Raw genomic sequence first — 15,046 nt, 5'->3', positions numbered from 1 at the left:
TTGGGTGATCTCGGAGTTTGGATAAATATTTGTGTCTGCTGTTCTCCACTTCTTTCTTTACCATGAGAATACCAAGATCTTTATGGATATTTTCATTACGCATGTACCATGGTGAGCACGTGGTTGTTCTAAGCATTTTTGATTGAAATCTCTGAATTATATCGATATTGGTTGCACAGGTCGTACCCCACAGTTGAATGCCGTACATCCAAATCGGTTTTATTATCGCGTTATATAACAGAACTTTGTTGTCTAGGCTAAGTTTTGATTTTTTGTTTAGAAGCCAATTTAAATTTGCAGCTCTTATCTTCATGCAGGTTATTTTGCTCGATATGTGTTTTCTCCACGTGAGCCTTCTATCTAAGTGAATACCAAGATATGTTACTTCAGTCGTTTGGGGCACTAAAATATTGTTCATTTTAACTGCCGGGCACGTTTTTGGTCTTAGGGAAAATGTAACATGCTTGCACTTTTGTTCGTTTACATTTATACGCCAGTTGGTTAGCCATTCTTCGACAAAAATCAAATGATCTTCTAGTACTCTTGATGCTATAATTGGGCATTTGTTTCGGCTCACTAAAGCTGTGTCATCCGCAAAAGTTGATGTCAAAACATTACTAGCTGTTGGAAGGTCAGCTGTATATATTATGTATAGAGTTGGCCCTAAAACACTGCCCTGAGGTACACCAGCTCTTATTGGTCGTTCTTCAGATATGAAGTCTCCTACTTTGACAGTAAACTTTCTATTTTTTAAATAAGACTCCAAGGTTTTATGCATTTCGAGAGGTCATCTAGAAATATAGCAGAACAGTACTCTCTATACTCGAACGCCCTTCTGATTTCGTTAGTAATTCTATGTACTTGTTCTACAGTGCTATGTTTTGCACGAAAACCGAATTGGTGCGTTGGTATTACATTATTTTCATGGAGGAAAGGAGACATCTTTGATAGTAACACTTTTTCAAATATTTTAGAAAGACAGGGTAGAAGACTGATTGGTCTGTATGAAGACGGCTGTGTCAAGTCTTTACCTGGTTTCTCTATCATGATTATCTGCGACTTTTTCCATGAAATTGGGTAGTACCCGAAACTGAAAATAGCGTTAAAGAGCAAGGAGAGCACTGTTAAAGCAATATTTGGTAACTCAATTAGCATTTTTGGAGTAATTTTATCGTGTCCTGCCGACTTTTTTGGATTCAGCTCTTTTATGATTTTAATAATTTCAGAAGATGACGTTTCAATAGACCCAAGCGACTTGTTAGCGCAATTGGAGATGATTGGCAGCTTAAAGCTGTTCTTTGGACAATTTGGTTGAAATACCTTTTCTAGGTGATTTGAAAAACAATTTGCCTTATCCTCGTCGCTTCGTGCCCAGTTTCCACCCAAGCCTCTTATAGGCAAATTGGAGTCGACTGGAGGCTTCATTGACTTTTGGGCTTTCCAAAGAGAATTTCGTTTGTTTGAGTTTGGACACAGTTTCTTTATATAATTGTGAGTGTGGTATTCTTCCTCACGTTTAAGCGCTGTTTTTAATTTTCGTACAGCATATTTTAGTTGAAGCTGAGTAGAAGGGGAGCGATTTAACTGTCATTCACGTCTAGCTCGCCTTTTTTCATTTACAAGCTTTTCTATTCCATTATTAGTGATTTTTCTTCGGCTAATTGGTTTATTATTTCTGTTTGGTGTTGCTATGACAGCTGCATTTGATATTACATCATTAAATTCTCGTATGCTTTCATCAATATCTCTTTCTGTATCTATTTTTAAATCAATATTAGCACTATAAGTTATTTCCTAGTGTAGTTTCGGTCATCTCACTTCGTTCTATGACTCGGACAAAAATTAGGTTAGATTACCTTTGTCTCAAACTAAGATTATAATCCAAATAAATACAATGTCTTAGCTTTATATGGTTTTTAGATCTCGGTATTCTCCTTTAGTTATCTGACTCCTAAGATCTTTTAGGAGACTCTGTTACATATTCGGAATTCAAACAAATTTAAATCACATTTATGTTCTTTTTTAGAAGTATTCTTCTACAAAATTAATGTCAGCTGAAGCTCGAACGATATACACAGATGGATAGATAAATGTGACCCTAATTGTAGGCAAAGATTTGCCTTAGTACAAATGATACTTCTATGAGTTGCCTACATCTAGGCGCAATATGAATTAATATATGGAAAAATGTGTTAAGACATAGATACTGTATAAAACTGACTAAAGTTGTTGTCATATATTTAAACATTACTGTAAAACTTTCATCAAAATAACTATAAAGAAGCAAATTTGTTTCAAAAAGTAAAAAATATTCGTCTTTTAAAGTGAAATCCACTAAATGCTTTGGACTCTAAATACTATATTTCCAACTTCACATAATAAAAAATAAGCTCTCTATAAAAATAATTACTCCATTTACTCTTAGGAAATTCTAAAATCTTAATTAAGCGCAGCTCACAATTAAGCGTCTCTAATTTCACTGATTAAAACTATGCCAATTAAGGCATTAACATGTAAAAGAATAAAATATGAGTTAAACAGAGCAGAGCATATAAAAAACGGGAAATTAACGCAGAACACTATAAACGAAACAAAGCATACAAACAAAGAAGGAGAATAACAAGCGCTCAATTAGGTAAAGAACAAACAAGAGGGCTGAGAAGAATTGTCATTTGAGCTAAGTTGAAAAAACTGTGGTATTTAAATTATGATAGTTAGAGGCGAGTGTGTTGGCAATTAAGATTGGCCATTGTGGAGGCTTAATTGCGGAGATGTTCAACTGTTGCTGTTGTCGCTGCCGCAACTGTTGGATTCTAATGCTGGGCTCAGCTACAGAAGTATAGCTGCTTGAACAATTTGCTTTTGTTGTTGGCTTTTACTTTTATTATTTCATGTTTGGGGCGGGTGTCATCAGCGGGCGTTTTGCGGTTTAATTACACACACATGGCGGCCAGTTGGCTGCCACTCGGCTGCTAGTTGGGTTGACAATCAAATGAGCAAAAGTGCAAGTGAGCTGCAGCGCGCAAAGAGAATAGAGTAATCAGAAGAAAAAATTATGGCAACCAAATATATTAATTGCGTCAATGAAGCAGCCGAGGAAACGGTTAAGCATTTCTTCTCTAGAATTACGTGTGCTAGGGTGTTCATAACAACAACATACTATAATGCTTAAGTGTAAATAAAGTCATGTCGCAAAGGCAACAACAATCATACAAACAACATCACCACTTGCTATTAAACTAAATTAGCTTAATCATGTGAATTTCATAATCAAGAAGAAAAAAGCAATAAAGCGTTGTAGCGTTAAGTGAGATTTTAGAATTTCTGGAATTATAAACGCAATGCTTTCAATGAAGCGTAGTTGACTGCATTTGCTTGAGATAATTTTAATTACCTAGTCGAGTGAAATGTCACACGTGCCGCAATTCCCATTAGAAGACAGTCCGTGGAAGTTCAAAGTTAAGATAATATCAAACTCGGCGGACTTTGAAAAGCTTAAAATGCTCTGAAATATTATCTTTTGGAGAAACTATATCTGTATCATTATTGCTCAAGTCTTCTTTAAGTAACAGTATTGTCACAGCAGGTTTCGAAATTCTTCAGTTTTGAAATCCCAAGTACTACGGATTCCTCAATTTTGACAAGCCTGTTGCATTGAAATATTTTTAATAGAAAATTAGAGCAATTTTCGTACAAAGTGTGGCAACCAGGTGGAATTGGAAGTAAACAAACCTCAGCAACTCACTTCAGAAACAGTAAAAGTCTCCAGTGACAATCCTGGATCACGTAGGGTTCTATAGTGATGTGTTATAATAAAGAACTTCAGTTTTCTCACTTATATATATATATATATATATATTGTTTTATATATATATATATATATATATATATATATATATACATTTAGCTTAGGAACCGCTTACGCGATAATAGCCGAATCCACCTATTCTTTTTCTATTCTTTTCGCTATTCATTTCTTCTTCTTACTTCTGGCGCCAACTGGAAACACCAAGTGAAGCCAGGCAACTTTCCACTTGGTCTCTAGAACGGAGTGGAGGTCGTCCTCTTTCGCGGCTTCCTCCATCGGGAACTGCATTGAACGCTTTCAGAGCTGGAGCAATTTCGTCCATTCGAACAACATAATATAGCCAGCGTGGCCGCTGTCTTTTTATTCGCTGGACTATGTCTATGTCGTCGTATAACTCGTACAGCTCATCGTTCCATCGTCTGCGGTATTCACCGTTGCCAATGTACTGAGGACCATAAATCTTCCGAAAAACCTTTCTCTCGAAAACCCCAAGAGTCGTCTCATCGACTATAATAATGAACGACTTGTAGAGATTGATTTTGGTTCGTCGAGAGAGGACTTTACTTTTCAATTGCCTACTCAGTCCAAAGTAGCACCTGTTGGCAAGAATGATTCTGCGCTGGATTTCGAGGCTGGCATTGTTGGTGTTGTTGATGCTGGTTCCCAGGTATACGAAATATACGAAATTATCTACAACTTCAAAGTTATGACTGTTAACAGTGACGTGGGAGCCATGACGCGAGTGCACTGACTGTTTGTTTGATTACAGGAGATATTTCGTGTTGTCCTCCTTCACCACCAGACCCATACACTTCGTTTCGCAGAACAAACGGCGCGGAACCAGAATAATGATTTATGCTTCTAAAGCCCGAGGAAGCTCACACTAAATATTTACACCTTGCCTCATTTGTGGAATTTAGCGTCCTACATGTGCACAGCACCTCCCACGATTTGCAATCGCTTCCAGCTACCACAAAAATACTCCAGCATTCCATGCCACAAGTGCGCTAAGGGAATAAACTTTGTTGCACTCACGTATTGTCAACAACGACAACAGCACTGGACGCAGTTGTTGCTGCAGTAAATTTAGAAGGAAATAAAATTTTTAATAACCAACGAAATACGCAAGAGACGAACTTGAAAAAATATAAAAAAAACCATCCATGCCACACGCATGCGTCTGCGCTGGGCTTCAGGAAGTGTGTATTTTGTTTTGATGGGCAACTTCATGGCGGTGGTGACAACTAAATCTCAGCGGCGCGCACTGTTGCAGCAGCAAGTCATAAATGAAACATCATGCGGCATGCAAATTTACAGCATGAAGAGAGAATGTGGGGAGTAACAACAACAACAACTAAAAGTCGTATAAAATCAATGCAGTGACGGTGGCGACGTGAATGACTGCGAAATGACGTTGGACATAACTGCGCGCCGCCACCGCTGCAGACCTGCCAAGCGATTTTATAGGCCTACTTAAGCGCAACAATAACAATAACAACAGCGAAATAAAAAGATGACAATGCGACTGACTGTGTAGACGTGGAGCGTCATAGTTTCTACCAGATGACAACAGCGATGAAAAAACAACAGCAAACAAATGGTCGTAAAAAGTCAGCTAGCCAGCTAAACAGTGCGCAGCTAAACGGGCCAAAGTGTTTGTCACTGCAGTCGGATTTTTTCTCAAAGCCCGCACATTCAAACATACACACTCACTCACATATAAGTATGTATGGAAATGCTCTTGTGTGCCGTTTCAAGAATTTGTTGCGCGCTTTTTGCTGCACGTTGCAGCTTTTACAAGCAATAAAATTGCATTTTTCACATAATACAATAGTGGGTCATAAAAGTGCGCATACACAGCATGGCAAGCAAATGAGCAACTCCGACTGCATATGCTGCATATTTACATATTTATATAAGCATAAAAGGAATCTACGTATATTGTTGTTGTTATGTTTATCTGCATTTTTGCCGCCCTTTAAGCGTTTATGAGCCGCAACGCATCACTGGCTGCTCCAGCGCTGATGAGTGTTTGCTGTTGGCTGAACTTCACAAGCAGCTTCTGGTGGCTATTAGTCTGCAATATATTCTGCAATAGTTGAATTTTGCTGATGGATTACTGCTATTTATTACCGTTAGTAGATAAAATAGCTTATGCTCAACAGTCAAGCTGCAGTTAATAGGTAATATTGATCAAATTTATATTTTGTTTTTTTTATAAAAATATTTTGATAATTTTTTCAAATAATAAATGGGGAAATTTTTTTAATTTTTTTTTAATAAAAAAATTTCTTAATTTTTTTTAATAAAAATATTTTTAAAACGAAAACATCTGAGCATTTCTAAATTAATTTTTTGTCTACTAATTTAACAGAAGTTTTCCACTTGCAAATTCAGAAATTTTCCAAATTTATTTGCATCGCTAATTCATCAGAAAATACAATTTTATGACAATGCTGTCAATAATTTCCTCATTAGCCAGCAACCGTTATAAGTAATAAGCAGAACCGGTACTTTTTCAGCTAAAATCACAGTTTTTCTCTAACTAATGTTGCTTAGTACTATCAACTACTTAAAGGCTGTGCCATAACTAATTGTCAACTCTGCCAGCAACGCTTGAAAATAGAATTTAACTAGTAACGTTGTTGTCAAATTGCTATTTTTTTGTTCTTGTATCAATATAAATTTGTTGTTTTTTTGTCAAAGTGTTTCTTTGCTGCCAAAGGCCGTGGAAAATCGTCAATTACTAATCGTAAATACGAATTATTGAGCATGATAACCGTTTTTTGTAGTTTTTATAAGTTAGTTATGTGCTTTGGGAAGCATATTTATTTGTAATTTGCTTATTTTATTGATTACTTTGCTTATATCTTTCGTCATTTAAGTATCTTAAATTTTGTGATTTGAATACTATGAAAGAATTAAGCCTTAAAACGGCTATTAAAACTGTTAACAGTTACGTTTGAATTACAAATCTTAACAATTTTTGATTCAATTCACAATATTACGCCATAATTTTTAGACAGCCAAATTATTTGATCAATCAAAATTTTTATTGAGAGACCCTTTTTTGAGTTTTACACTGCCGGCTACACGATAACCGATCAACTGTTATACATTTTTGTTTTTGCTTTTCATCAGCTGATTAATATTTTTGGCAGCGACATCTACCGTAGCGTTTTTTTTATCAAAAAATTCAGCCAATCGCAGACAAAGAACGTATATCGCACGTCTTTGTCGCAGAGTTTTTTTTTATACTCTCGCAACCTGTCGCACAGAGTATCATAGTTTTGTTCACATAACGGTTGTTTGTGTCACCAAGAAATAAAAGAGTTAGATATGGGGTTATATATATGTATAAATGATCAGGATGACGAGTGGAGTTGAAATCCGGATGTCTGTCCGTCCGTCTGTCCGTCCGTCCACAAAATGGCGAAAACCAAAAACACATAAAGTGTCATAACTAAGCCATAAATAAAGTTATAATAGTAAAATTTGGAATAAAGGATCGCACCAGGAAGGGGCATATTTGGATGTAATTTTTTTGGGGAAGTGGGCGTGGTCCCGCCCCCAAATTGGTTATTTATATATATATCGCAAACCAATGAAGCTATATAAACCAAACTTTCTGCAGTCGTTTTTTTTAGCCACTTCTTAAAATAGTTAAAAAATAAAAGAAATCGGATAATAACCACGCCCACCTCCCATACAAAGGTTAGGTTGAAAATTACTAAAAGTGGGTTAACTCACTAACGAAAAACGTCAGAAACACTAAATTTCATATAAGAAATGGCAGATGGAAGCTGCACTCAGATTTTTTTACAAAATGAAAAATGGGCATGGCGTCGCCCACTTATGGGTCAAAAACCATACCTCAGGAACTACTCGACCGATTTCAATGAAACTTGGTTTGTAACAGTTTCCTTACCTCCCAATAATATGTTGTGAAAATTGTCCAAATCGGATCACAACCACGCCTACTTCCTATATACCAGAACTTAGAAGATGATCTGAATCGTTTACTTTACAATATATAAAGTAAGCACTAGTGAAGATATCGGTGCAAAACTTTGCACAAATACTATGTTAATAGTGTGGCAGCCCCATTCTAAAAATCGCCGAAATTGGACCATAGGTTTTTAACGCCCGAACACGAGGACCTCGGTGCTTCTAACCTAATATTTTGGTTTCCAACTTTCAATGGACTTTATACAATATATATGACAAATATGTAGGTCAAATTGTGTATTATATAATATTAATTAAGTTAAATAAATAAATTGCGAGAGTATAAAATGTTCGGTTACACCCGAACTTAGCCCTTCCTTACTTGTTTCATTTTCAAGTCGATTAAAATTCAATAAAAAATTAATGTAGATTTTTATTTCGTATGGTAAATCGATCTATAAGCGTTTAAATCGAGCAGAGGCCGGTTAATTGATCAATTAGCTCCTGTGTAAAAAGGCTATAAGTTGTTGCTGCATTTAACGGCATATCTCCAATTTTCAGGGGAAAGAGGAAGCATAATTATTAAAATTGTATTAAATAAATATAGCAAACTATTTTTCTTGTCTTTCAGCTTCTTCATATGTAACTGTTTCATAAAATATAATTAATTATTATTTTTTAATTTACTCTATTTTAATATATGTATATTCAAGACATCAATCCACATTTATCAATTAACACATTTAACTAAAAATTCCACATTCAGTTCTTCAATGATATCATTTGTCAAAAAATACGCTCTCTCCCTTTAGCTTTGATCGCTTAATGCGCTTATGAATTGACGAAAGCCTTTCGAGTGTTGAGCATTTGCCGCTTCAACTGGCGCGTGCACTCGGTCTGTGTCTTTTCAAAAAATTTCGTTTATATATATTGCAATTCGCACGCCAGCAAAAGAGCTTTGATCTTTTCGCGAATGATTCTTTTTAGAACAACTACTTGAGCTAATTATGTGCGGCGACGTAGATCAAAGGAAATAGCCGAAAATTAAAGGGAGGAAATTGATAAAAATATTTGTAATTTATAGGAAAGAAAAAAAAAACAACAATTCACTTCAAAAAATTATTACGAAATGCAAAACACTTTGGACGAATATTAGTACTGAATATATGTCTTTGACCATATTAATAATATTGGTTACTAAAGAGGTTTCTTTTACTTGATAAGATATTGTACAGGTTAGAATACATACATTGGATCTTGAAACATTCTCACGGGTGGTTCGAAGTTACTCCATAAAATCTGGAAAATTTTTATTTTATCTTAAGCTCCAGAGTAGTCGGTCACAGCAAGTCCTTAGTCAATGTAACAGCTATGAAGGGAATGCTGGAGTAGCTTGGCATCTATTTTAGTTTAGAAATATTTCAATACTGTGATTAACAGTAAAAATAATGGCGGGCGATGAGCTTCAAAACAAAGCATACCCGAACCTATTAAACGTCATTCGTGGTATTCTAAGACGATGTGTTTCACTCGTGGACAGTTGGAATCCGAAAAGACTGAGCGAATTCCGGTAGGCTTCAAAAGCTCGTGAGACAAATAGCTTTAACAACGGCATTCTACGAAACTGTTTACCTGTAGCAAATAATTCTATTTCCAAATATCAACGCCTAAAATAACTCCAGCAAACTAACCTTTACTCAATGAAACCAAATACCTTTACATGCTTTTGATTTAGCGAGACCCCAATTTGGCCCTCAAGCGCGTTGCCTCCTATCACAAATAATTATTATTACATACCATAAAACATAACATTGAGCACTATATATGCGCATATCTGTGTATTTATGTATAGTATTACATTTGCCACTAGATCCCCAACAATTTTCTGCCACTTCAAATAATAAGGCCACAATAGTGCCACAAACTGAAATCCGATGCAACTTCAACAAAACCAGAACTTACATATTTGTGAGAATGTGTATATGTCTGCATGTGTACACATGAGTTTGTTAACACACATACACCCCCCTCAGCAACCGCTAGACCAGCTAGAAGGAAATAGGAAATTTTTGGTTTGTCAAATAATCGTAAAGTCAGCCGCAACAAAGCGCCAACAGCGTTAACAAAATTTTTAGCCAAAAATTACTTTGACTTATCTCAAACTACGTCTGGTAAAATGTGAAACTTTCTAGGCAGCGCAACTGTGTAACTGTTTGTGGGTGTGTGTGTAGACACATGTGTACTTATGCGGATAACTAGAAATGTTTATAAACATTAATGCTCGTGGTGGCATGGGTGGCTGCTGGTTGTAGCTCGTTTAGCTTTACTTACACTAAAACAATGTTTGGTAAACTAGCCTCGACTTAAGCCCCCCTTCCGCCGCATCCCAGTTATAAGTAGCAGCAGTTTGAGCTGTCAAAGTGTAGATTAGAAGTGTTGCACACACACTTATACACCAGAAAAAGTTACATATATGTATGTATGTATTGGTGCTAGTTTCCAGCTAAACACTTACGTCACCATTAACTTCAGCTACTTTTAGCCCAGTCTCCTGTTTCGTTATTGATAAAAAAGGTTGAGAAACTTGAATGTCCGAAATAGGTATGTGTGTGTGTACCGACTCACTGACTAGAGTATATGTTATCTGTTATTGTGAATCAGCGAAAGTTTATGAACTAAAATTATAATCATATATTAGTAACTAACCTCTAAAAATTGTTGGAGTTCTATGACAGACACTCTGCAGCCGCGCCTTATTCACTGTAAAATTGTATGAAGCAGCTAGACTTATATATGTATCTGGAGTGAGGTTTATCTCTAAGATAGACTCAGATTCTATTTCCCAGTGATTTGTGTGTCTTACACCAATCTAGCAGATACAATAAATATTAAATTCTCAAATGATGGCAATAGCCGGCTGGTTACCTATCAAAAGTCATAAATACTACAGGCACACAAAAAAAATTGTCATCCGCTGAATCCGAATCCGAGGTCCAGTTAATCCCATCAGATCTCTATAATCTATGACCACCATTTGGAGAATCTTGACTTTAGAAGTCGTCCGTGACCGCATTTTAAATTAAAAGAACCCTCACTACTCGATAAGCGATACCTCATATGAATTTTGGCACTTGTCAATGCCAAACCGCCATGCAAATATTTTAGAAGGTGGTCATAGCGTACTTCTAGGATTGCTTCAAGCTCTACTAAATATCAAATAATAGTATGTCGTAGTAATCCGATCTAACAATATTTTATAACAGAACTTTTCGGTAGGTATTTTCACGACTTTCTTGTATCATTTGTAGTAATGTTTGTAGCCTAATTATATATTGAGAAACATTTTTAAACCTTTAACTAAAGTTCTACGGTATGACATTTACTGCATCTTATAAATAAAATTGTATAACGTTGCTGAGAATTGGAAGTTAATGCTGCATATAAACGAAATGGCTTCCGACAGCAAATGAAATATTTAAAAACTGAAATTTCTTAATTTTACTGAAATGATTACACAGCAAAGTTACTTAAACTTCAATATTTTGCGCTGAAGTAAATTACGGCTGGCTTCCGATACCGCTTCTCCCCCTTTCGTAATTTTTTATATTTTATGCATTGAATTCCTCCAGTTAATTTTTTCCGTACGCTTTAAGAAACTAATACCCTTCAATTAGTGTATTTTTCAGGATAAATGTTAAGGATAACAAAGTGGATTTGGGGAAGTTAAATACAAGCTGGAGTCTCTGTACAATAAGCAAACATTTAATATGGGGTGAAGATGTGCAATAAATCAGTGGCGATGGGAACTGGTAAGCGAGCACTGTTCGGCAAAACAAAATAAAATCTTGGTATGACTCAGTGTTGTACTGAGTCAGAGCAAGCAGACTTGATAGAGTTGTAGAAATGAATAAGTAAATTTTTGGCACAGTTATAACGATAGGTGGCGCGGTCGGTTTCTTTCTTAAATTTAGGGGTTGTTAATCTACTAAGAATAATATATAGTCATGGAAAAGGGAGACCTAATACAATAATTAACACAGTTGAGATAAAAAATACTGGAATATCTTTGATTATCTTTCATTAAGTATGGTAATGTGATTGCAGAGTATAAACGATGAGATTATGGATGCTAAAGTTAGACCAACTTTCGCTACAAACGATCTCCCAAATTGGGGATATAAAGTTGCTTAATTCTATAATAATTCTCTCTACAGGACCGAAAGTGTCTAGTTTTTGAGAAGTGGCAAGGAAATCAAGTTCTAGTGAAACAATGTTTCAGAGATATGCTGTTGTGTAGAGTTTGTGAACTTTTTAAATGTTAATGAATAAAAATCGGTCAGTCATTGATGCCATGTTACAGTCAAAGTAACAACGCCACTCATCTGTCCTTCAATCTACGAAAGAACCCTTTAAATTTCTCATATAATTCTTTGGGTTCCTAAAATCCCTACAGCTGAGAGAACCTTACAGAAATTCATTCACATTTCAAACCAGAAGCCAGACAATTTCTTCGCTCTCAAACTTTTGCATCAAACCCAAACATTGAAACCTTTGGGTTCAGATTATTGCGCAGATTACAATTATTGTCAAAGTCAGCCAAAAATTTACTCAACTGCACACCAGCCTTTAAACAAACACACAAGCAACGATAATGTGGCACACCTTTTGAGAAGTGCCGCGTCTGCAGAAGAACAAAAGCCACGTCTTTACATGCATCATTACACGCCAATACGAAAGTAATTCGAGCAAACTTTCAAAGCCATGAAATTGTGCGCATTCTTCTGCAGCTTGTTCGTGCCTTTGTTACTCGTCCTTCAATTTCGCGCTGCCGCTGCCACCTTCTATATACACAAACACACGCTCGCTTAGGTGTGTGCGTACCGAAACTTGCGCTTATCAATAAGAAAACAAAAGATTTCCGCGCTCACGCTGAGGAAGCTGCGACGAAAAACGTAGCATACCAGCAGGCGCTGAAGCGCTTTATCAAAGCAGCGCGAAAGAGAAGCGTTAAAGGATAAGAGTTAAAGTGAGCAAAAATGTGTTTGTTTTTGTTGTTGCCGAGCGATTATTGTTGCTGCTGTTAATTTTATTGAATGCTGCCGCTTGCGCGCTTGTATGTGTGTGTTTGGGCTAAGTATTCACCTGCTTTTACTTTTCAGTTTTGGCTTCCTTGAATAACTTAATAAATGAGGCAGCTTCCCCGGTTGTCTCCAGCAAAGCACACAACAAAAAAGACTTGAAAATAAATAAAACGGAAAACCTACACCTTGTTGTTGTTGGGGTGTGTGTGTGGCACAGCAGCAGCTTTGTGTGGCAGCTTAACTTTCGCGCTGTAAATTAACTTCATAATATGCAACATTTAGTGAATTTTACAAAATGCTGTTGCTGGCTGCTTGTCTGGCTGATTACGCGACTGGCAGGATTAACCGGCAGGCCGTGTGCGACTAAGGCTTTAACTCCTTTATTCAGTCACACTCATACTCATAAAGGTATAAGAGTTGTCTGCCCCCAAAAAGGCACTTCATTAGCTGACTTATAATTACGACATCAAGGTGCACTTAGAATGTTTGGCAATAATGCGCGCAGATGTGCGACTTTAAAGTGATTTAGTAGAAAGATGCTGAAGTTTGTGTGCATTTGGAGTTTTTGTTTGGGAAACGCTGATCCTTATGAAAGCTTTGGAAAGAAATATTTAAATATTTATATGCGTGAATTAAAGTAGTTTGAACATTTATTAAAAGTGAGATTTTTTCATGCTGGGGTTCCCAAATCATATTTATAGGATATAGCATTTATATTCTCTAATGGTGGTGATTAAAATTTAATATAAGAAAGTAGTAATGGCTCTCGTCTTTTCACCTTGGCACCCTAAATACCTTTTAGGGCATAAGAAAACCCCGTTATAGCTCTCATCTCCTCTATTGAGCTTCCTAAAACACTTGAGGGGATAAACAAGCGCTGTTATGGCTTTCATCTTCTCACTAGATGTCCCGAAATAACCTGGAAGGGAAAAAAGAGGGCTATTATGACTATCGTCGTCTCATTTGAGCTCTCAAAATACACTTTAGGAGAGAAGAGAGGGCTGTCATAAATCGTATCTGCTTACTAGAGTTCCCTAATTTACCTTCAGGCGAAACTTCCACGTCTAATGTCTATTGTCAACTTGAGAGACTTACTAGGATCCAAGATAATGAATTGTTTGTTAGAATTTGACGGTATTGAGAAAAATCTCTTTGGTCGAAGCCAGTTTATTTAATAAAGTAATCCTAAGCCATGAATAGTTAGAGTTCCATATTCTGTCTCAGTCTCCATAACAAACTATGTGAATGAGACTTTGCAACTGACAGACCTGGCTATACTACATTAAAGCCATTCTAAGAGTCTTCTTAAAGCGATCTGAACAGTCAAAATGGATTTTCGCATTTTTACTATTTATTCTGGACTAAACCTCACTCTTCTCAAACATTTCCTTCTTTCGACATGAATATCAAGAGCAAACCTGAAATCCGTTCGATTCCTCAGCATATGTCAAATCTGCTTAATGAGCGACACTTCGCAGCCAGCAATTTTTATTACAACAAAAACAACTGCAACAAATAAGTAAAATGAAAAATTGCGACTACAAGTAATTCCGCGAATCGAGCTCGTACTTCACAAAAATAATAAATACACAGAGAAACACACACAAGGAAAGCGCAGCAACGCTGCTGTTGTGAGGCCAGCGCCGGAGTTCACAAGTAGCAGTGGCCACAGCAAATTGCTGCTAACAAAATATATATTTGATTGCTTCAGTCTTGGAAAAGTGTTGGCTTGAGCTGCAAAATGGCAAATTAACTTGCAACTGTGTTGAACGAGCGCGGTGCGACAGCACACCATGGTGGCAGGCAAGGTCAACGCAAGCGGCAAGAGCGAGGAAAGCAAGCAGCACGACGACAGCGAGCAAATTATGGTGGGGCAGATATGCCAGTAGATTGCTGAAGACGTGGCAGCGCCCGGCAGTGACCGCGTAAATGCGCTGAAGGCAACCAGGCTCCACAGCTCGACGACGGTACTTCGGTCCGTCAATCAGTGAGTCGGCCAGTCAGTCAGTAAGCACATGAAATGACTAACTGCGCGCAGACACTTTAGCGGCGGCAATGCTGATCTCAACAAGCACGACAAGTTCGGCGAGCACGATTTGTGCGAAATGTGCGCATGCGCAGCCACAATGCGCGAAAAGGCTGCGAAAGGCAATGGAAGAGGCGATGCAGCTGGTTGGAAGTGCAGTGATAGCAGTGTTGTGCTTTCCTT

The sequence above is a fragment of the Zeugodacus cucurbitae genome, chromosome 6 (assembly GCF_028554725.1).
Source record: "Zeugodacus cucurbitae isolate PBARC_wt_2022May chromosome 6, idZeuCucr1.2, whole genome shotgun sequence".
Taxonomy (NCBI): Eukaryota; Metazoa; Arthropoda; class Insecta; order Diptera; family Tephritidae; genus Zeugodacus; species Zeugodacus cucurbitae.
This window is presented reverse-complemented; position numbering follows the sequence as displayed.